General features: G+C 39.9%; 1 long non-coding RNA gene across 1 annotated transcript; it reads right to left on the reverse strand.

The window, feature by feature from the left end:
• Positions 1-1,136: 1,136 nt before the first annotated feature.
• Positions 1,137-9,513, reverse strand: LOC134291692 (uncharacterized). The gene is made up of 2 exons (XR_009999236.1): positions 1,967-9,513; positions 1,137-1,888 (listed from the first exon to the last, which is right to left on the reverse strand). It is a non-coding gene; the product is annotated as an uncharacterized LOC134291692 (long non-coding RNA).
• Between the last annotated feature and the right edge of the window lie 12,190 nt (positions 9,514-21,703).

Consider the following 21,703-nt stretch of genomic DNA (forward strand, 5'->3'; position numbering starts at 1 on the left):
TATTAAAAACAAGATTCACCATACAACATTGCTTCTCGATTTAACGTCAAGCACCGATTAAGAATCTGTATGTTGCGGATGCTCTGAAAGGGGAGTCTTGTCATCACTTTTGTATAATCTCGTAGCATATACGTTATTAAAGCAACTCAAAAACGGCGGTTTTCTACAGTTTCTCAAACGACTACCTAACATTATTGTTAGTTAGTATGTGCATCTTCACCCTTTTTGGCGTGATGCTAAGCGCTCTACTGGCAGTTAAGGATTGGTGACGCCAATTGGTGAACTTCTCGTCTCTTTGATGTTGAAATTATTGTGACTGATCATATACAGTTGGTTGATACTGTAACGTTTTGCGTTTTTCTAGTTAAATTTAATGGAATAAATCAAATAAATTGAATAAAAGTAATTTAAATTTATGTTGTATTAATGTTGACGATAAAGAAATATTTTATTTGTTCGTAAAATTGGTCCATCCCTGTTACTTATGCTCATGTATGTCGAAGCGTTTGTAAAAGCTTACGTGATTTGAACTTTTATAGCATAATGCTAATGGCGCGTATCTACTTTCTGGCGAATTACAGTCATACTGCAAATTTGTCGCCATGCATGAAAATCGCCATGCAGAAAATGTTGGCGCGATTTTTAATAATAGTCATCTAATTCAATAGTGGGACTTTTGAAAAGCGGCACAGTTTCTTAGCGCAACGATTGCTTCAAACCGATCATTTCGCTACAAGATTGGCTGGAAGACAGAAGTGCGCGAATTTAATTCGAAGTATCTACCAAGTTTGATTTTAGTTTGAGTTGAGTTGAAGTCAGTTTAATTGAAGTGAAGTTTGAAGTCTAGTTGAGTTTTTGGTGAAAGTTATTCTCCAATTTCTAAGGTAAAAGTAGTGAGTGAGTTTAAAAGATTATAAGTGATGTTAAACGTATTTCTATATGATTTCTTTCGTGTTTAGAGGACCGAGGTCCGCAAATTCGCGATTTCTGCAATTGATTTATTTCTCGAAGGAATTGAACTACGAAAAAAGGTAATTTTTTGATAATTAAATTAAAAGTGCTTAAGATTAACATGAATTCCTGTTGGACGTGTAGCGCCTAGCGCTTTTTTCGTACGGCTGGTTTTTTCGTCGTCGTTCGGCGGTATCCCTCGCCGAATCGGGGTTTCGTAGGCGGATTGAACCGCCAGTTTCGTCCGTGAGTCATCGTTTCCGACCCGTGTGCCCAGCAAAGGCCCGCCTTTCAGAAGGCAGTCAAACGGAGGCGCGAGTGAAGTCGCTCAATCATCTCCGTAGCGAAGTATTCCCGTCGGCCGCCAATCACCGACGGTAAGGCCCTCTTACGTCATACCCCGTGGGCCGGAATCAACGAGAGCCGGTTCGTAGCAGCGTGTCGCCAATTGCACGTTACGAACCCGGTCCGTATCTAGGAAGATAGAGGTTGCGGCATTCCCCGCTCGGTCATAGCTGGAAGCATAGTACGCGAAGCCGGGTCGCTGGGCTCTGTTTGCGCCTTTATTGACCGGAGAAAGACCATCCCGGGAATCGATCGGCATCCGCCGAAGCTCTCTCGTTCGTCCAACAATCGGAAGCTTCCGTCCAGCCGCCACTCCCTCCGCACCGGTAGTTCGGCCATACCGCACACGGGTCCCTTTGTCGACGCTGCGCGCCAAATCGCAGCACGGACTCGTCGGCAGCCGCCATTCTGCTGTCGCCGCTGTTGAGCATCGAGGTAGTCGCCATCGTTGAGTCGTCGAGCTACGCCACCCCGTCATCGAGCATCGCAACACCAAAACCTGCGCAGGTATGTGAAGAGCTTTTAGTTACATGGCCATGTTTGCTCTTTTTCCATTCCGTTACGAATTTCCCGTCCAATACGAATGAAGTTGCTAAAATAAATAGTTAAAGTTTTAAAATTAGTTCGATTCCGTTACGTTTCACATTACTTTTTGAATAAACATACTCACTACAGTCCGTTACGTTTTGATTCCGTTTTCGCTCGTATGAGTAAGCATCCCTTCCGGTTTTCCATAAGTTCTTCTAGCCTGTGAAAGAGTTGGAGTTTAGTTTGCGTTTTCGAAGAAATTCTGCCGTTATTTCCATGAACCGTTCAAAACCGTCCCTGAGTGAGAAAGTCTCTAGCAAAGTCGGGCAAAATTAAACACGACCGGTGGTCTCTCTTTGAGAGTGGCGCTTAAGCCACCGTGCTTTAACCAAATCCTCAAGAATAGTTTACGAACGGTTACAATACCAAGCTTTCCATGCCACCTCATAGAGTTCAAATTCAAGAAAATTTGTATGGCCTTCCAGCAGTCCAAAACCCAGTCCCTAACATAATTAAGTATGTCACAACTGTTTTTCGATTGATATTGGCTTAATAGGACTTTTCTAGGAGTTTTTTCTGCACACTTCATTTTGAATACCGAGTACGGTGAATTTTTGACGAAAATAGAACAGCTGAACACAAAAAAGTTGGTTGTTTATCTTTTCCTCTCGTTTTTGACAGTTGATGTACGCTGAGCCTCAGTAAAACCCATTACTGAAGATACCGAAATAGTTCTGCCGTTCTATTTGCGTCAGAAAAGTACCGAAGAGGCAATTCAAGATTGAGTGTGTGGGATTCCGAGATTTCCTAATGAGATGTTTCCGGAGGTTTATTTAGCATTCCCTTAGAGTTTTCTTCTGCGATTTTAATTTCTTCTAATATTCCTCAAGGTTACATCTGAGATTCCTCCAGGACACCCCTTTGAAGGGAAATCAGAAGGAACTTCCTGGAGTATTTCTACATAGAAATCCTGTGGAAACTTCATGAGGAATGTCATAAATGAAAACTGCAGGAGAAGTTTCTTGAAATAAACTCTTGGAGAATGTCCTTTAGAAACATCTGCAATAATTCCAGTTGTACCGAAAGAATCCCGGAAGGAGCTCCTGGAAGAATCCAGGAGAAGTTTTTGGAGGAATACTGAAAAAAGATTTTGTCGATTTCCTGGAAGAACAGAAACCCCAGAAGTAGCTCCGGGAAGAATCTCGCATGAAATTCCTGTAAGGAATTCCAGGCGGAATTTTGGAAAGAGGAATCGTTAAAGGAACTCCTGAAGAAGTCTCAGAGAGAACACCTGGAGGAATTTCGGAAAAAAATCCTTTGAAGTCCCTGAATCTCTGAAGGAATCCTGAAAAGAGTTCTTGTAGGAACATTTTAGAAATCTTAGAGGGGGCATAAGAGGGAACTGCTGAACGAACCCCAAAAACAATCTCAGATGGAGCTCCTGAGGAACCACAGAAGAAAATACTTTAACAAATTAATAGTGGAGAAAAATTCCAGAGGAATCTTAGGAAAAATGGCTAGGGTGATCCTAGACGGAATTCCTAGAGGAATCCTGGAATTATTTCTAGAGAAATATCGGAATGAACTTGAATTTAGGAACTCCTGAAGCATGTTATCTCAGTGTGTATTTCTTAGGACATCTTAGAAAAAATCTCTGGAAGAATCTAGGGAGTACTTGCTGGAGGAATCCTGGCCAGAGCTCTTGAATAAATCTCAGGCGGAATCTCAGGAAAAACTCTTGAGAATTTCAGATAAAACTTTCAATGGAATCCCAATAAACTCCTGGAAGAATCTCATCGAAAAATCCCTGGAAATCCAACAAGAAACTCCTGGAGAAACCCTGGAACAAATATGTAGAAAAACCGCAAAGGATTTCTTGGAGGAATCTCGGATGGATTTTCAGCGGAATCCTGAAAAGACCTCAATTAATAAATCATCACGCTTTCCCACGCATACGGCATAAGTCCGATAGCTGACAAAATTCCGAATCGTGAAAGACTTAGAAAAAATATCTTGACAACTGCGGCATGCAGTACTTCTTGCGGTGACAAGAACCACAAAATTGTTTTTTTTTTTAAATTTACCATGGCAAAGTGCGATTGTCACACCACATAGGCTTCTCGGTTGCGTTAAGATCCCTCCCTCATCAATTGGTTCGATGGTCGAGTAGCTTGTGAGTTTGTCAATCACGAGGCTCTGGGTTTGAGACCGGTTGAACGCTGAATCCTTCTATAAGTGTGACACCGTACCATGGTAAAATTGAGAACTTAAAATTGTTGACGTTGCATTGTTTTTTTTTATTTGATTCTGCAGAGTAGTAATTTCAACCGCAAGGCAACTTTCAGTGTAACTAGGGGAGCCGCAGTATCTGTAGAGTGTAACTAATCCTCTGAAATGGTTGTCATACGTACAACTGGAGTGAAGCCAAAAAATTGGTGCTGAACGTGGTGCTGATTTGAATTAAGCTGAATACACAGTGATTTTTTTTTTGTTGGAGCAGGTGCAACAGTCACATTTTATTGACTTCAGCGTTGTTTTTAATGAGTTTTTAATACATTTATTTCATATTTGAGTGTCTTGTAAATTTTACAAGGCATACTAAACACATTGGACAATTTGTGGAAATTATTGTTTCTCGATTACGGATTTATCTTTGTACAACAAAGTTCACTTCCGCACGTAGCAGATTGGCCAGCAGACTTAAATTTCGTAAACAAACTCGTGACACCCCACCAAAAGCGGTGGCTTCAAGAACTAACGCTTTCTTCAAGGGGTTGATCACCAAGGTGCGAGGCCGCCATTTTTAAGAATCCATAATTTTGTGCATAAACATTTGTGTATCCACAAAGCATTCCATTGTGAATATACGATAGGTGTTCGCTCCTGTCAGATGCATTAGGAGGGAATAGGGTTGCCACATACGTGGGGTTGTTGTATATGATTCATCCCATAGTTCTACACACTTAAAATAAAGTACCGTATTCAGCTGTTCTATTTTCGGTAAAATTTCAGATTACCGAAGTTCGTCAAAAAATTACCGAACGTTCAGTAAACTCTACTGAATCATCGGTAATGTTTACCGAACGTTCGGTAAAAGTTAGTCGAACTTCGGTAAAACTGTGCTGAACTTCGGTAATCCGAACTTTTACCGAAAATAGAACAGCCGAACAAGTGACTCTAAAATAAGTGTGTACGCTCTCATAAACTTAAAGTAATAATTCATGTGAATAAGGAGTGTATCGTAAAGTAGTTGAAAATGTTTAAACTAACCTCAAAAATAGTTTAATACAACTTTTGAGTAATTTTATTTTTGAAGATACTGTATAAATCCTTGAAAAAAGAAATGGCTTTTATGTTTTTTTTTTAAATATTCTTTTAGCTGGGTTTTCAACCTAGTTCGATTATGTTCGAAATTGTTAACTTTTTTGTGCAAATATAAAAAGCTCCAGAATCCTCATGATATAGGCAAATTATTTTTTTCAAGAAAAATCTCCACTGCATTTAAGCGCAATTCTTAAAAATGAAAAATGGCCATTTTTGAGGAACCCCTTTTTTCTATGCTCCTCCAAATCATGTTTACGCAAATAAAAAATACATAAAATGAAAAGTTAGCATTTTTTTAATAAGGTATGTTTTTTTTAATTTATAGACGAGTAAGTTAGAGCAAAAAATAGAATTTTATAACCTTTTAAGATATTAAAAGCAGAACTTCAAAGTTTGACTAAAAAATAGACGTTTTTTGGAGTGGACCATTTTGTAGATGTAAGAGATTTTTCTATCGAAAATATGAATTTTGAAAGTCGGTTTTGAATGATATGTTACGTGTACATAACTGTTAACAAACATCAATATTTTCCAGATTTTCTATCGTACAAATTTTACTCGCTACAGATTTTTGAAATGTTGAAAAGTCTTAACAAAATTGCATTTTGTGCAGATTTTTATTTTGTGAGGTGTATTCATTTAACCATATTTTCAATACTACAAAACATTTGCCAAATTATTCCAAGGTATTCTAAACTTAACTATATTGTGAAGATTTCATAGAAGAACCGAAATGAAAAGACCAACCCAGCTTCGAGATAGAGCATTCTAAACATTTTCAACTACTTTCCGATACACTCCTTATTACAATGTGTGTGCCTCCATGTGTATTTGAAGATTACCCATGGGAATGTAATTATACCACCTCAATTTATATGAGTCCGCAAATGTGACCTTTGTGGGTTTCTCAATTTAGTGCGCCCTCATACGTGCAAAATAAACTGATATTGGAATTTCTTCCAGACATTCTTCCAGAAATCTTTGCAAAAAAAAAATAATCTATCAAAGATCTCCAGGGATTTTTACAGTTTCTAACAGGGATTTATTCAGATATTTGACAGACTATTCCTCCACAATTTCTCAAATGGCTATTTTAGAACATCGTACAAAGATTGCTTCAGAAATAATCCCATGAAGTTCTTTAGAAATTCTATAGTGATTCCTTCAGTTATTCCTTGAAATCTGCCAGGAATGCTCTTGGAGATTTCTCTGAAAATTCATTCAGGAATCCTTCCAAGGATTCCTTCAGAAAATATGCATAGATATTGTTCGCAATAGCGAATAATATTTGGGAGCCCTGCCGCCCATGCCAAGGATTATTCGGGCCGATGAGGCATCACCGTATGTCAAACGTGACATTTGACAGCAGTAACAACATTGTTTCCGTTTCCTTTCCCCTCTCCTTTCCGCATTGTACTAACCCGAGTCAGCCGCGGTAACGGCCTCCATCCCGCTAATACTAACACAAACCTATTCTTACTAATACTTTCTACCAAAACGAAAATGTAATCAGCCAATCATAGTTAGCTTTAATAGACGTTGTACACTTTGTCATTCCTATTGCGCACCTATAAATAAGCACACCAACCCAAAACCATTGTCAGTATTCCTAAAAATTTCACCGAATAAACATCCAGTAGAGAGAAGCTTTCGTGTTTAACTCGTAGAAGAAAAATCCGAACAACAGTGATAAGTGGTGGTTCCTGATTCCTGTTCGCTCCGGTGCATTTTTTAGGAAATATTTCTGCTGGTAGCCTTGCTTACTCACTCAAGAATTATTCGGAAGTTCTTTTCAGGGCTTTGATTTTCCGAGGAAGCGAAGCCACGCAGTAGAAATTTCTCGCGAAAGGCAGTGTGCCAAACAACAAGTGTCGATCGTTCGTCGTTGACAGTGAGCCAACAATCCAGCATCGTTTTCCGCCGTTGTCCATCAAATCCGCAAACTTTTCGTGTATCGTCGTCGGCAGTGTGCCGACCATCGAATTCCGTAGTTGGCAGTGGGCCAAATTCCGTGGTTTCCTGTTGGACTTTCCTTCTGAACTATCTGCAGAGGATCCTCAAGAAGTTTCTCCAAGAAGTCTTCTAGAAAAGTTTCCATGGGTTTCGTCAGAAATTCCTGCATGCATTCTTTGAATATTCCGCACAAGAATTATTCCTGGAAACCATACACGAAATATGCAAATATACATTCAGCAATTCTTTCAGAAAATTATAAATTCAGAACTCCTCCATAAATTTCTTGAAGGATTTCTGTAGATTCCTTCAGAAACTGGTTATGAGGTTCCTCTATATTTTTTTCAAGAATTCCCTTAAGTTTCACACACGTTAGTTGTTAGTTTTTCTCGTTATTTGTTTTTTTTTTAGTGTGAATCCCTTCAATATCCTTTGTAGTACCAAGTCCCGCGTTTTTTGTTTCTTGTTTTAATTTAGTAAGTGTTCATCACCAGAATGCTCTCTGTGCGAGCTTTTTGGTATGGGGGTCAGCGGCGGGTATTAAAAAAATATTCTATGGATTGCTTCCAAAATTACTCCGTGGATTCTTTCCGAAATTTCGTTCAGAAATTCCCTCAAGAACTTCTTAAGAAATGCATCTAAGAATTCTGTTATGTAGATTTCAATGGGTTCCTTTTGAAACCCTGCTAGAGATTGCTTTAGAAATTCTTCTTGAGATTCGTTTGGAAAACCCTTCGATTGTTTCACCAGAGAATTTTTCAAATTTTCTACATTGATTATTTCAAAGATTCTTCCATACATTCTCCCGAAGGTTACTTCAGAAACATTTCCAAAGATTCCCTCAGAAATTCGCACGCAGATTTCTTCAGGAAGTTCACCGGAGCTGTAATATATCCTAAGAATTTTATTGAAAATTCCCTCCAGAATGTGCCAAAAAAAATCTGCAGGGAGAGAGATTTCTGCAGGAGTTCATGTAGAGATTCCTGCAGGTTTTCCTCATGTATTTCCTCACAAATATCTCCGGCATTTCCTTTAAGGGTAGCTCTAAGAATATCTTCACATTTTTTTAAGGAATGTATTTAGATTTTGTTCTTAGGTACTTGTAAAAGGAATTTGATAAGGGAGTTAGAAATATCGAAAGTTTTTTTTAAGATTTTTTGAGAAGGTTTCTGCAGGTGTTTCTCCAAGTATACCTGTAGGAATTCCTTTAGTAAAACGTCCACAGATTGCGCAGAGAAGTTTCTCAAAGTATTATTCCAGAAAGTTCTTCATAAATTCATGCTGGGATTTCTTCAAGAATTTCTCATTTCTTCAAATATTCTTCTAGATATTTATTCAAGAGTACTTCATGGGACTCTATTTATTTATTTAGTTATTTATTTATTTATATCACCGTCTTCGACATACATTGTACAGACTGAACTTATATACCAACACAATTAAATTATCTTAAGATCTAAACAATTAGGCTGATACAATTCAAGTGGATTATTGTAACCATAGTTTGTTCGGTGATAGGGGACAGCCAAAAGAGAAGAGTGCCGGAACCGACGAGGTGGAATGTTGAGCGGAATCTGCTCAAGAAGCGAGGAGCAGTCAATTGCTCCCGTGATTATGTCGAAGACAAATAAACGTTGCATGTTCTCTCGCCTGAGCGATAGTGGTTCCAAACCTATCAGTTTGCATCTTTCCGAATAAGGAGGGAGATTAATTGGATCGTTCCACGGAAGAAGCCACAGTGCAGAAGTATCCAAAAAATGCTTCAGGGATTCTTCCAGAAATTAATGTCTGACATTTCGTCAGGGATTGTTCAAAGACGGAATTTAAGGGATTTTTTTTGGAATTTAGGTGAGGAATTTCTTCAAAAATCCCTGCATGGATGAATTCCTCCTGTAGGAATTGTTTTAGACATTCCTAGAGGAATTTGTTTTCATGAAGTTCTTGCAGAAGTTTCACAAAAATAACGGGTAGAAGTTTTAAAGAATCCTTTAAAGAAACACTACAAAAATCTCTGGATGATTGTCTCAAGAAACTCCTGGTGATAACTTTGAAAGTTCTTAGAAGAAATTCTTTAACATGTTCTGAGGAGATTCCCGCACAAAAAATCGTGAACATTTTTTTTTCAGGAGTTATCCCTGGTTGAATGGCTGATTAGCTCTGAAAGTAATATTTCAGGGAAAAATTGCTTGAAAAATTTCTGGATCGATTCCGGTAGAAATTTGTAGATGAATTTCTGAAAAAAATCTTTTACAAAAGTCTGCTGAAGTCCCTGCAGTAATTGCAGATAAAGATACTGGTGGAATTCTTAAATAAATTCCTCAATAAGTTTCTGAGATATCCCTGTAGTTGGAATCATTAGATGATGCCCCTGGAGAAATTTATAGAAGAATTTCTGATACAAATTGTTAATAGAATCCCTCTGCAGGTTGAATTTCTTGAAAAATTCATTGAACAGATTCCGTAGTAATTTCTGCAGGAAAAGAGAGTCTTTGTAAAAATTTCTGCAAATTCCCAGCAGAAAGTTCTAAAAAAAAGAGAGGAATTCCTTAATAAATGCCCGAGAAAATTCCTGAATATATGGAATAATATCTTAAGGATGAAATTCCAATAAAAGATTCTTAAATTACATCTTTCGAAAAAATCTTTGGAGGAATTCGGGAAGTAACACTTGCATAAATTCCAGGGAGGATTTCTTGAGAAATTTCCAGAAAACTTCCTGGAGAAATCCCAAAGAAAATCTTGTGCTGGATATTCTGATAATATTGCTGGGGGAAAATGCTACAGTAATATTTGAAGAAATACACGAAGAAATATATGCAGGAACAACTGTAAAGGAAAGGAATTTCCTAAAAAAATCCATGGATGAATTTGTGGACGAGTTTCTAAAGAAACTCGTGGACTAGTTTCAAAATTAGGGGTCGTACACAAATTACGTCACGCCCTTGGGGGGGGGGATTTCCACAACGTGACGACCCTTACAAAAATATTCAGGTCCCATACAAAAAGTGTGACATCGAGGGGAGGGGGGGGTTTAAAAAGGTCCATTTTCGCGTGACATAATTTGTGTATCACTCTTTATTATTTTTGGAAATTTCTTGAGAAATTCCTATGGAGGACCCAAGGAAAACTCCTGGAGAAATTTTCAAAGAAAAGCAAGGGAAGGGATATGTTTTTAGAGATACCTGGATTGATCAAGTGGAGGACGACCTGCGGACCCTTCGCAGAGTGCGGAACTGGAAACATATAGCCAGCCATAGACCGAATAGAATTGAGACGGTTGCTATATACAGCGGAGGTCGTTAAGGCCTTAGTCTGATCGGTATGGTAAGGTAAGGTACGGAGCAATCTTTTGAGGAATTTTGCTGAAATTCTGCAAAAATCTTCTTTCTACAAAAAAAAAAATCGGAAAAAATTGATAAAGAATCCCTAGGTCTGAGTCTCATGATAGAGCAGATGCTTGGGTCTTCCGGGCGATTCGTCGTCAATTGGACACCAAAGCATCGATTCCTTATAAGAAACTGCCGACCTACAACTAAGGACACCATTTGGTTAACCAGAAGATTAAAAAGTGTCATATGGTATGCCGAAGGCTGTTTGAATTTCACTATCATGTTAAGTACGATTTAAGAAAGCCATTTTACACATTGTTTGTCAATTATTTAAATCAAAATCAGTGCGCCTACGAGATTGTGCACCGTATTTAAACTGGATTTAATCATCCGAATAGTGCGATGCCGTTGGCATCTAATTTCACAAAAAGCTTATCAAATATTCACCAAGGTTTAATCAACATTGTTCCCGGTCTCGCCAGATGTCGAAGTGTGATCCGTCTCCGTCGCGTCCCGTCACACCCTCATCACATCACATCGCCGCGCGTCAACTCGCATAATTACACATTACAGCTTCGTTCGCTAGCTCTTGGCTTGGCAGACAGTGCCAATGGGAATGGATGGGTAGTTGTCATTCCGGGCGGATAAATTTCATTGACGACTAGACACGTGACAACATCGATGCGGTGCGATGGTGGCAGCAGCCAGGCCGGGCAAATGTGGTCATTTAAAATGCGCATTCGACCCCGGACGTCAGTTTTATCGCCGTTTGTGTTACAATTGTTATTCAGCCAGTCGGTTGGAGTTGGATAATGTGCGACATTGTCTCCGGCACCGGCGGACTGACTGCGTGCGCTTTTTCGGTGGGAAACGGAGTTCTACTAGCTAGTGGTAATAGCTGATGCTACTAGGTAACTGACTGCCTGTGACAAAGTGGTATGTGGTTTCGATGGCGCGGTCGCAAGGTTGCGGATTTAGGTGAGAGCAAGGTAAAACGCGTCGTGGAAAATGAACTGATTCAACCAGTAAGATGTATAACTTGTAAATAATTCGAAGGTTTTATTTTGATGGGACATAACAAGCTTTGTCATGTTCCAATGCAATGGTACATTTTACTTCTTTTCCTCCGCACAAATAGATGCAGACAACCCCGATTCCACCGGAGGCGGTTGAAAATGCTGCGAGGACGTCATACAGTGAGACGCACGTGGAGAGTGCTTTTCCTACATTGGGTCCGCTAATGGTATCATAACCCAGTCAGCCAGTACCTCCAGAGTGTGCTGGGATGATCGGGAAACTTTTGTCAATTTGCGGTTTCAGTCGGGGTAGTTTTAAGGTCAACAGTTCGCAGCAGTAGGTATCCGAAGCATTTTCGCTGTGATTTAGAAACCACCATTAGTGGTTTAGGTGTCCAACTGTACAGGGATATCATTGTACCGAGTGATTTGGTAGAAATGGGTCAAGCCACATAGAATTGTGGTGTGGTTGATGAATGCATTGGCTTCTAATTCGTAGAATTTTGAATTTCATACATTTCGAATGCAAAATTATTTCGTCAACTAGTGAAATCACTTTTTCTCTGAAATTTTGGTCGCAGAATAGTTTTGAATTGTGGTTTAGCACCACATGGATGTGAGAGCTAGTGCTTTCGCTACAACTCATATACATATATCGATAGCTTGATTATAACAAAATTAGATTGTTCCACAGAATTTGTTATGGAAAAGCTATGCCTTGATAATTAAATAATAACAAAACAAGATATAAGAACAGGTTATGTGATTGCGTAGTTATAAATTTGATACTCTCCTCTACTCGGGAGTTAAGTACTCACGCAAATATAGCAGATTGAAAATCGCATCTATAGCTTTTGATGGAGTGCTGCGCATCGCTCCCGTAATAGCTCTGATTTGGTTGTTCTTTGAACCAATACACAGATTAGCACAAATACATAGGTCAGGCCTGCCCAACCTTTAACGATCGCGGGCCACATTTTACACTCCACACCAGTTGACGGGCCAGAATTGGACGGCATGTATTCAAATGGCCTCGCGCAAGTTAACAATGCAAAGAATCACGCTGGTAATACTCTCGATCTTGTCCTCGTTAGTGAGTCGTTTGTTGGAGAATGCGATCTTGATGAAGCTGTTGATCCACTAATTGCTGTTGACCCAGCTCATCCTCCTCATGTCCTGACGGTGCACGACTGCACTAATACCTTTGATGTGGACGACACTTACGATCTTTCAGCATTCAATTTCAAAAGAGCCAACTATGATGTATTGTGCCACCGGCTGATGGAAATTGACTGGTCCGTGGTTTGCCGTTCCCCTGATGTTGATGATTGCGTAAACAAGTTCACGCAGACCCTTCGTCATGTTTTCACGGAATGTGTGCCACTACAGCGCCCTCCTGTAAAACCACCGTGGTCGAGTCGGGAGCTTCGAAGTTTCAAACGAGAAAGAAACGCCGCACGTCGAACGCACCGTAGAAATAGAACATCGTGGAGTAAAGCATCTTATAAGTACTACAGCCAGCGTTATAAGCAGTTGAACAACCGACTTTATCGGCGTTACGCGAGAAAAACTGAACGTGACCTGAAGCGCAACCCTAAGCAGTTTTGGAGTTTCGTGAACTCGAAAAGAAAGGATTCGGGGCTGCCTTCCGCTATGCACCTAGATCACCACAAAGCGAACACAGCACAAGAAAAATCTACATTGTTCGCACAATTCTTTGAATCAGTCTTCATCGAACCGCAAAATGATCGTAATATTCGTGACGCACTTTCGTACGTTCCTGCTGATGTTATCGATGCCGGCACTTTTACGGTTACTGCTGAAGTCTTAACGAAAGCGCTGTCCAAGCTAAAAATGTCATACAAAGCTGGACCTGACGGAATCCCTGCCTGTGTCCTTAAAAAATGCTTCCAGTGTCTGATAGTTCCCTTAATCCACTTGTACAATTTGTCAATGCAACAATGTCGCTTTCCTACTCTATGGAAGGCCTCATTCATGTTTCCAGTTCATAAAAAGGACTCGAAAAATGACATCAGAAATTATAGAGGGATAACGTCTTTGTGCGCGTGCTCGAAGTTGTTTGAAATTGTAGTTTCTACCTACCTGTTGTCGTGCGCAAAAAGCTACATCAGTCCAAAGCAACATGGGTTTTATCCTGGGCGGAGCGTAACGACTAACTTGGTTGAATTTTCGTCGCTATGTGTACGCACTATTGCGCATGGTAAGCAGCTGGATGCTGTGTACACCGATTTGAAAGCTGCCTTCGACCGCGTCAGCCATTCGATCCTTCTGGCTAAATTGGAAAAGCTCGGGGTTACTGCTCCGCTCGTTGATTGGCTAAGATCGTACCTATGCAATAGAAAACTTGCGGTGAAAATTGGCTCGTCTGTCTCTGATTGGTTCACGAACAGCTCTGGTGTCCCTCAAGGAAGCAACTTGGGTCCTCTTCTGTTCTCGCTCTTTTTCAATGACGTTGTCCTTGAAATCGGCGAAGGGTTCTGCATTTTATACGCTGACGATATGAAAATATTCATGATGATTGAAGATATGTGCGACTGCATGCGTTTACAAAGCCTGATTGACCGGCTTGTCGTCTGGTGCCGGGCGAACAACATGACGCTTAGTGTGCCTAAGTGCTCCGTCATAAGTTTTCAACAAAAAAAGACCAATTTTGCATGAATATGCCATTGATGACGAACCACTCCTGCGCGTGGAATCTGTACGTGACCTCGGAGTTACACTAGATAGCGAAATTACGTTCAAAATGCACTATGAGGAAATACTTGGAAAAGCTCGTCGCCAGCTAGGATTTGTGTCCAAGATCACAAAAGAGTTCCGTGACCCGTATACACTGAAGGCTTTGTACGTTTCACTAGTTCAACCCATATTGGAAACCTCTTCGGTTGTGTGGGACCCGTATCATGCCACAATTATCGACCGCTTGGAAGCTGTTCAACGGAAGTTTGTAAGATTTGCTCTACGCAGTCTTCCCTGGAATGATCCCTACAATCTGCCACCGTATGAAGCGAGATGCCGGCTGATAAACATCGAGACATTGGAATATCGTAGGAAAGCTGCTAAGGCAGTGTTTGTCTTTAAAATCCTGGCCGGTAAAATAGATGCTCCCTTTCTGCTGGTGTCGTTGGATATAAATGTACCCGCTTATACGCTTCGCTCAAACGACCTCTTTCGCCTTCCTCGTCCTTTTTATAACTATGATGTTAATGAGCCCATTCGCTCAATGATGAGTATTTTTAATGAAGCGTATCCTAATTTTGACTTCGGAATGAGTGTAAATAGTTTTAGAAATAGTATATAAGATTCATTAAGACTAATAACTATTGTCAGATGAATTAACTTACAAATAAATAAATAAATAAATAAATTAAAATTTTATAATCCATACGTTTTTTTGAAACTTTTCTGAGCATTTCTTGCCAAGGCTATGGCTAATTCCTATAAATCCAAATTCGTTCAAATTCTGGAATAATTTTGGAGTTGGTGACGATATTGTAAAAAATTGTCTTCATAAACGAAGATTCGTATTTTTTGTGTTGTCCCAGACAAGGATGGAAATCTAGTGATCATGATAAGATCCCGAATGTGTCGCGGTTGAAGCGCATCGCGCGATCATAGCAACAACGATAGAACCTTGTCGTCAAGCATTATAACAAACCACGCTCCGCGAAAATTGAATCGCGAGGCATGTGCGGCCATGATGCGATCGTTATCATGCAGTTGAAATGATAAATACCGAAAATCATTCACTTTTTGTGCATTCTTGATTCTCTAATATCAAGATAAGTCAATAAATGTATTGTTTTTAATCATGAATTCTGTTTATTGGTTCATAAGTGGTTTAAATCCAAGTTTAAATCGTGATGAATAAAATTTATCGCGACTTGTAACATGATCCGATAACGTGTGATCCCATGATGAAGCGTGCATCAGATGCTTTGATTGCCTGAGATCCCATGATACAAGCATGAGGCGAAGGTGTCGGCATCATGCTACTGCAAGATCAAAGGCAATCTTGGATTGTTCGTATCCTGTATCATTTGTCACTAGAAGTGATTTTCTTCCTTCCTTGGTCCCAGAACTTGCCGGAATTTTGAGATTATAGCCACACAAATAAAATCTCAAAAATACACAAGAATTGTTATTGAATCTTCTATGAATTTTAAGATTTTTTTTCCTTCCGCTGTTGGAGAAAATTAAGCCATTGCGCACAATAATCAGTTTAGTTAAATAACTAAGTTTTCTAGATCAAATAGCCTAAAAGTTGTGTGTTTTAATTTGTTTTTGTCAATTATCTCAAAAATGCGCAATAATTTAAAATTCTTTCTTTGGCGAAGTTGTGGCCCCTGTTTTACTCTACAATTTATTCTTTGACATCAAACTTCTATCTCTTATCGTTTTCTTGTAATTTTGATTTAAACGTCGCATTTCAGATCATAAATTTGCAATCGTCATGGTAAGCACTTTTTTGCGCACTGTGCTGCACATTAAAATCAAAATTGCAAGAAAACGATAAGAGTTAGAAGTTTGGCGTCAAAGAACAAATTGTAGAGTGGAACAGGGGCCACAACTTTCCCAAAGAAAGAATTTCAATTTAATACGCATGTTTTAAAGATAATGGACATAAACAAGTAAAAACACTCTATTTTTAGCTATTTTGCTCTAGAAAACTTAGTTATTTAGCTAAACCAATCGGTTAAAAGATGTCATTTGATAGAAAATTCAATTATCTTTCGAATAAGAGTAAAAAAACTGCGATAAGTTTGACCATTTTAAAGTTATAGCCAGTTAAGGCAATAAAAGTCAAAAACATGGAGAGTATAATAACTACGTAACGGTTGAGATTTGACCATATGCGTAGAACAATTTTTTTCACCATTTATGGTCCTCTATCACCCTTTAAAAAGTTTGCACTCATGAACCTAACACCCTGTATATTAGCGTCCAAAACAACTGTGCAAAATTTGGGAGCGATTGATTGCGTCCCCGTATTCCGCATTGCGATTGAAATTTGTATGGAATTTAGTATGGGAAAACGTGCTTTTTTGCATGTTTCTAATAATTGAAATTTTTCGTCTAAAACGATCTTACTAACGACGTTAAAGTATAGCCTAGGATATGCCGAAAAACTTTGCCGAAGACCGCAAAGTGATCCGACGCTTGTGGAAAAAGTTATTAGCCTTGTAACTTTGGCCAAAAACTGAGATTTTATTATTGATGTTATTCCTTTACATGTTAAATGTTAAGCAGCACCGGGCAATCTGTACGTTATAACTTTTTTCACAAGTGTCGGATCACTTTGCGGTCTTCGGCAAAGTTTTTCGGCATATCCTACACACTACGAAAAAATAGTGTAATTTTATGTCATTTGACGCCGACATATAGCAGCGAGCAAAATGACACAAAATTAGGTCCGATTTTATTTTTACAAGAGGTGAAAAATATACGAAACAGTAATTTTACAGCACTTACTTTCATCAACATAACCTCAAACTTCTTCCCAATATTTTCAACTCACAATCCAAATAAATTCATCGCTCCCAAAAAATCCCCATCCCGTTTCTTCGTAAACTGGCATAATTAGAAAACATTTTTTGTTTCTATATCATAATCATTTATTTGTCATCCAATTCACTTCTCATAAAAAACAGCAGCGAAAACACACGGCATTTTTGTTTGCTCCGGAAGCCACAGATAACAACCCGGCACCTGCTCGGTAGGTACTTGCCTTTTGTCCTATGGTGGCTTTTGTTGCTGGAGAATCCTCTCCGTACACTTTTTCTTACTTACTAGAAGTTGCAAATGCACAAAAACTTTCTATAAAATTAATAAAACAAATTGACCATCCACAAACCGATCTTTTTGATGAAGCCGTTTGACGTTTTGTTGATGCGTTCACCACGACCGACCGCGATTGTGTCGTAGATCGTGTAAACTTATGTCGCATAAGCATTAATGTTGAGTGCAAACACTTTAAAATATGCGTGTTCTGTTCAGAATGACGCAATATTAATTTGACTATGAACGTTCGCACAAATACGTCTAATAGAACATAAAAATAAGTCTCTTTTTGGCTTATGGCATGGTAAATTAGGTCGTTTCTGTGTTTACGTCATTCCTAAAATTGAGATTTCTTTAGTGTGTAGGCTATACTTTGACGTCATTGGTTAGATCATTTTAGAAGAAAAATTTAAATTCATGAGAAGAATGCAAAAAAGCACGTTTTCCCATACTAAATTCCAAACAAATTTCAATCGCAATGCGGAATACGGGGACGCAATCAATCGCTCCCAAATTTTGCACAGTTGTTTTGGACGCTAAAATAAATCTAAAAAGCTTTGTTCCGAAAAATCGACTTTGTTGACCCAGTCTAATATACATACTAAAGTGGAGACCATATCGAAACACATATACGATTACTGCGATTTCATCCAACATGATTTACGATTTCTCTAAAAAATTCTACGATTTCGCCGATTTTCTCCGTCTAAATATACGATTTGCATGATCTTATTACGATTGAGTGTACCGATATACGACTCAAGATTTTCAAATAAAAAAAAACAATTGGTGTTCGATGGGAATCGAACTTAGGTACTCTGATTGAGAACTGCGCGTTATCTCTATTGGTCATATTGCCAAGTTGAAAGTACAGAGTTCAGAGTGAATGGGATGAAACGAATTAAAATTACCATGATACGGTGCGGGACTTGTGGTGGAGCGTTGCTGTTGTGCATTGAGTGGCAACAAAAGTGGTGCCGTGCAAGAGGCTCGGAATTCACATATTTGGTTGAAATTATTGCTACCATAGTTGGCATGTGTCAACAATAGAAAAAAAAAACAAATTTGTAATGAATAAAAAGTTTTCCTCTCCTCCATCATACAAACATGTAAAGAAAACCATTTACGATTCCCGAGATTAAAATTCGACTATTAAAAGTGCAGTAACAATCATATGCGACTGTAAAAATGAATATACGATTTCTATGATTTCGTTCACTTCGTATACGACGCAAGTATGACACAAACCATCAATATACAATATTCTTATATTTGTATACGATTGCACCGATTTTGATCATACCTCTAGCAAGACAGCTCGATTTAGCACATTTATATACGATGTAAAGCGACAATTTTCACGATTCAAAGAAATCACAAATACGATGCTACCGAACTTGAAGCTCAAGACTCAGAACGTATGATTCTTTACGATTCTATCCGATTCTGTGCGATCCTACCGATATTATCCAGCACCTTTTATGATCGGAGACAATTATATGAAACAAAATCGAATTTTATTTGGCATAAAATGCGATTTTACGCAATCATTGTCAACAAATATACATATTATTATAAAATATATGAAAATATACGATTTTTTCCACACATTGATTTACGATATGTGGTTGGCTGGGTAGCCACGTCCTTGTGACTGCTAAGGGAAGGTAAAGGATGGTTAGTTGGATACCTAAGAAAGATGTAGACAGCTATACGGTCTCTCAGGCCTAGGTATCACAGGCATTTGAGAGTTGTTAGTGGCAGGGTAATCTCCAAAGGATACGTAATTACTTTCGGTCCTGGGCACCCACGGTGGTGCAGAGGCCCGAATTGAAATATCTCCATCCTATCCTGGGCTATTGCCCGCCGTCGCCTTGACCTATGGCCAGGTCAAATTTCTGTCGACTTGCTTGATTTCGTTGTTGAGGCTGCGCCGTCATGAGACTTTGCGTCTGCCTCTGCTGTGATGTCCTGCTGGGTTCCAGCCTAACGCTTCCTTGCAAGCTTCGTTTCCGCCCCTCTCTGCGTAGAGTGTGGCCACCTCACCTCCACTTTCGCTCCCGAATTTCTGTCGCTATCGGCTTTTGATGATATATTTCTTTAACTCGCAAAAGCAGCCCTCGCCTTCTTGATCCGTGCATCTATGTCGATCTTGGTGTCGCCATCGTCCACCATTTGGCTATCAAGATATTAGTCCTGTTCAACGACGTAGGTTGAACTTGCTCGAAGTAACTGCAGCAACTTCGAGCAAGTTCAACCTACGTCGTTGAACAGGACTATTGGTAGCGTTAAACAGTCGCCACTGATTGTCCAGCAACCGTAAAGCTGGACGTGTTGGCCGTGTTTACATCCAACGATTTGGTCTTCATCAAGTTGATGGTATAACCTGCTGCCGAGGAGCAGTTGGCAAGATCATTGAGCTTGTTCTGCATGTCGGAACGCCGGTGAGCTGGAAGAGCAGTTCGAAGTCATTTAGGTGCTCCATGGTAATGGGCTGCCACAGCACCCCCCGAATTGGTTCATGATCAATCACATCTACCAGGATCTTGTCGATTACGATGTGGAACAGTAGCGGTGGTAGTACACATCCTTGCTTCACTCCAGCAATGGGATGGGACGGGACAAGACACCGAAAATGCCCCCAAGTAACATACTTGTCACAGAAGAGTCACGGCGGCGCAGGTTTTTGTTGCGCTGAAACCACTTATTTCTAAATGTTTGTTTGTTAGAACTAAGTCACAGTGACTCTTCTGTGACAAGTGTATTACTTGGGCCCTGTACTGTGCTTCAATGAGGCCGATGATTTTCTCAGGGGCATCCTTACGCCTGAGGCCTCCCCACATGTTTTCGTGATTGATACTTTTTCGTAATCAATAAACACCAGGTAGAAAACTCTTGGAATCCATCGATTTGGTCCAAGATGATACGAAGGGTGGCAATATGGTCAACACACGATCTTCCAGCATGGAGCCCTGCTTGCTGCCGCCGGAGAGTTGCGTCAATCTTCTCCTGTATCCGGTTAAGGGGGAAATCAGTTTGGATTTTCTAACACATGCTTGCTAATTTTTTTCACATGTGTGAGTTTTCAATTGAAGATGAAGAAATACTTGAATTTCCACCACTATCTGATATCGAGTTATTTTAAAATTTGCTTCAACGCTTGCTCAGGACACTTACCTTCTCATTGAGACCAAGAAACACAACATTTTCACAATATTTCACTGCAAAACTGCTATTTTATAAATTGTGCGCTATCTTTTCCAAATTCCCCCCCAACGCACACCAGCTCGCACCATTTCACTAGCACTATCTTACCGAGAACAGTCTCACTTTTTAATTGCCTCTCGAAACGTAATTGCTTCCATAATCGAAGTGTAAAATGTTTCACCGGCTTCACAAATGGAATTATATTCACTACATCACGAAAAAGTCCGCGGCGATAGCCACACAATCGCGAAAACTGCACAAAATCGTTTTTCACTTTCCAACCGGCGCGGTATTTACTTCCATGTAGTACACATACATGGTGTGGCTTTTCTTGATTTGCTGTTTCTTTTATTCTCCCATTGCCTATGCGTGCATATTTCTTGCGTCATATGCACAGCGTGATAAACAGTTGAAGATGGGAAAGAGACAAATGAAATGCACTAACGAACCTGCCTCATCTGCACATCCGCGTGCAGGAGTGTTTGTTTACTCTCTGTAAAGTCAGTAGGCGCTTTCACCAATACTTATAAATTGTGAGTTGAACCTTAAGGATCACTTTGCAAAGGATTTTGAGAACGACACACAGTAACATGTCGACGCGTTGAACTCTTGGCTAATCATGCTAAGTTGTTGATGGCGTGACCAACACTGGGTTTCCAAACACAAGGTTTCCAAAGTGCTCGAACCAGCGTTTCAACTGGTCAGTCGGGTCGGTCAATAACTGACGTGTCTTTCATGGGCATCGTAGCATTCATCTTAGTCTTACTAAGGCAACGTGAAACATCGTAGAGTAGAAGGATATCGCCGGTGTTTGCGGCTTTCTCGCCTTCGTCGGCTAGGGAGTCCGTCCACGTTCTTTTGTCCCGTCTACATGATCGTTTCACTTCCTTCTCGAGGGCCGAATAGCACTGACGGGCTATTTCGCTCGCTCTATCGCGGCCTTGGTGTTTCTGCGCTCTTCTATATTCCTCCAGGTGCCATCTGTGATCCACTGCTATCCCTGAGTGCGTTGCTCACCCAAATTATTCTTGCTGGTGGTGATGAAGCCGTTCTTGATGGCGCTCCATTGATCTTCTACGCTTCCACCTTCTGGAATATCCGCAGCTTTTTCACCGCAGCGTCTTCCAGTCGGCGTGTGTTGAACCCGGTTTCTCCTCCTGTCGATGGATCCTTGCAATGTGCAGCCGGATCTCGCCGATTAGGAGATGATGCTCGGACGCAATGTCGGAGCTACGTTTGTTCCGTCGCCCA

Source organism: Aedes albopictus, chromosome 3 (assembly GCF_035046485.1).
Source record: "Aedes albopictus strain Foshan chromosome 3, AalbF5, whole genome shotgun sequence".
Classification (NCBI taxonomy): Eukaryota; Metazoa; Arthropoda; class Insecta; order Diptera; family Culicidae; genus Aedes; species Aedes albopictus.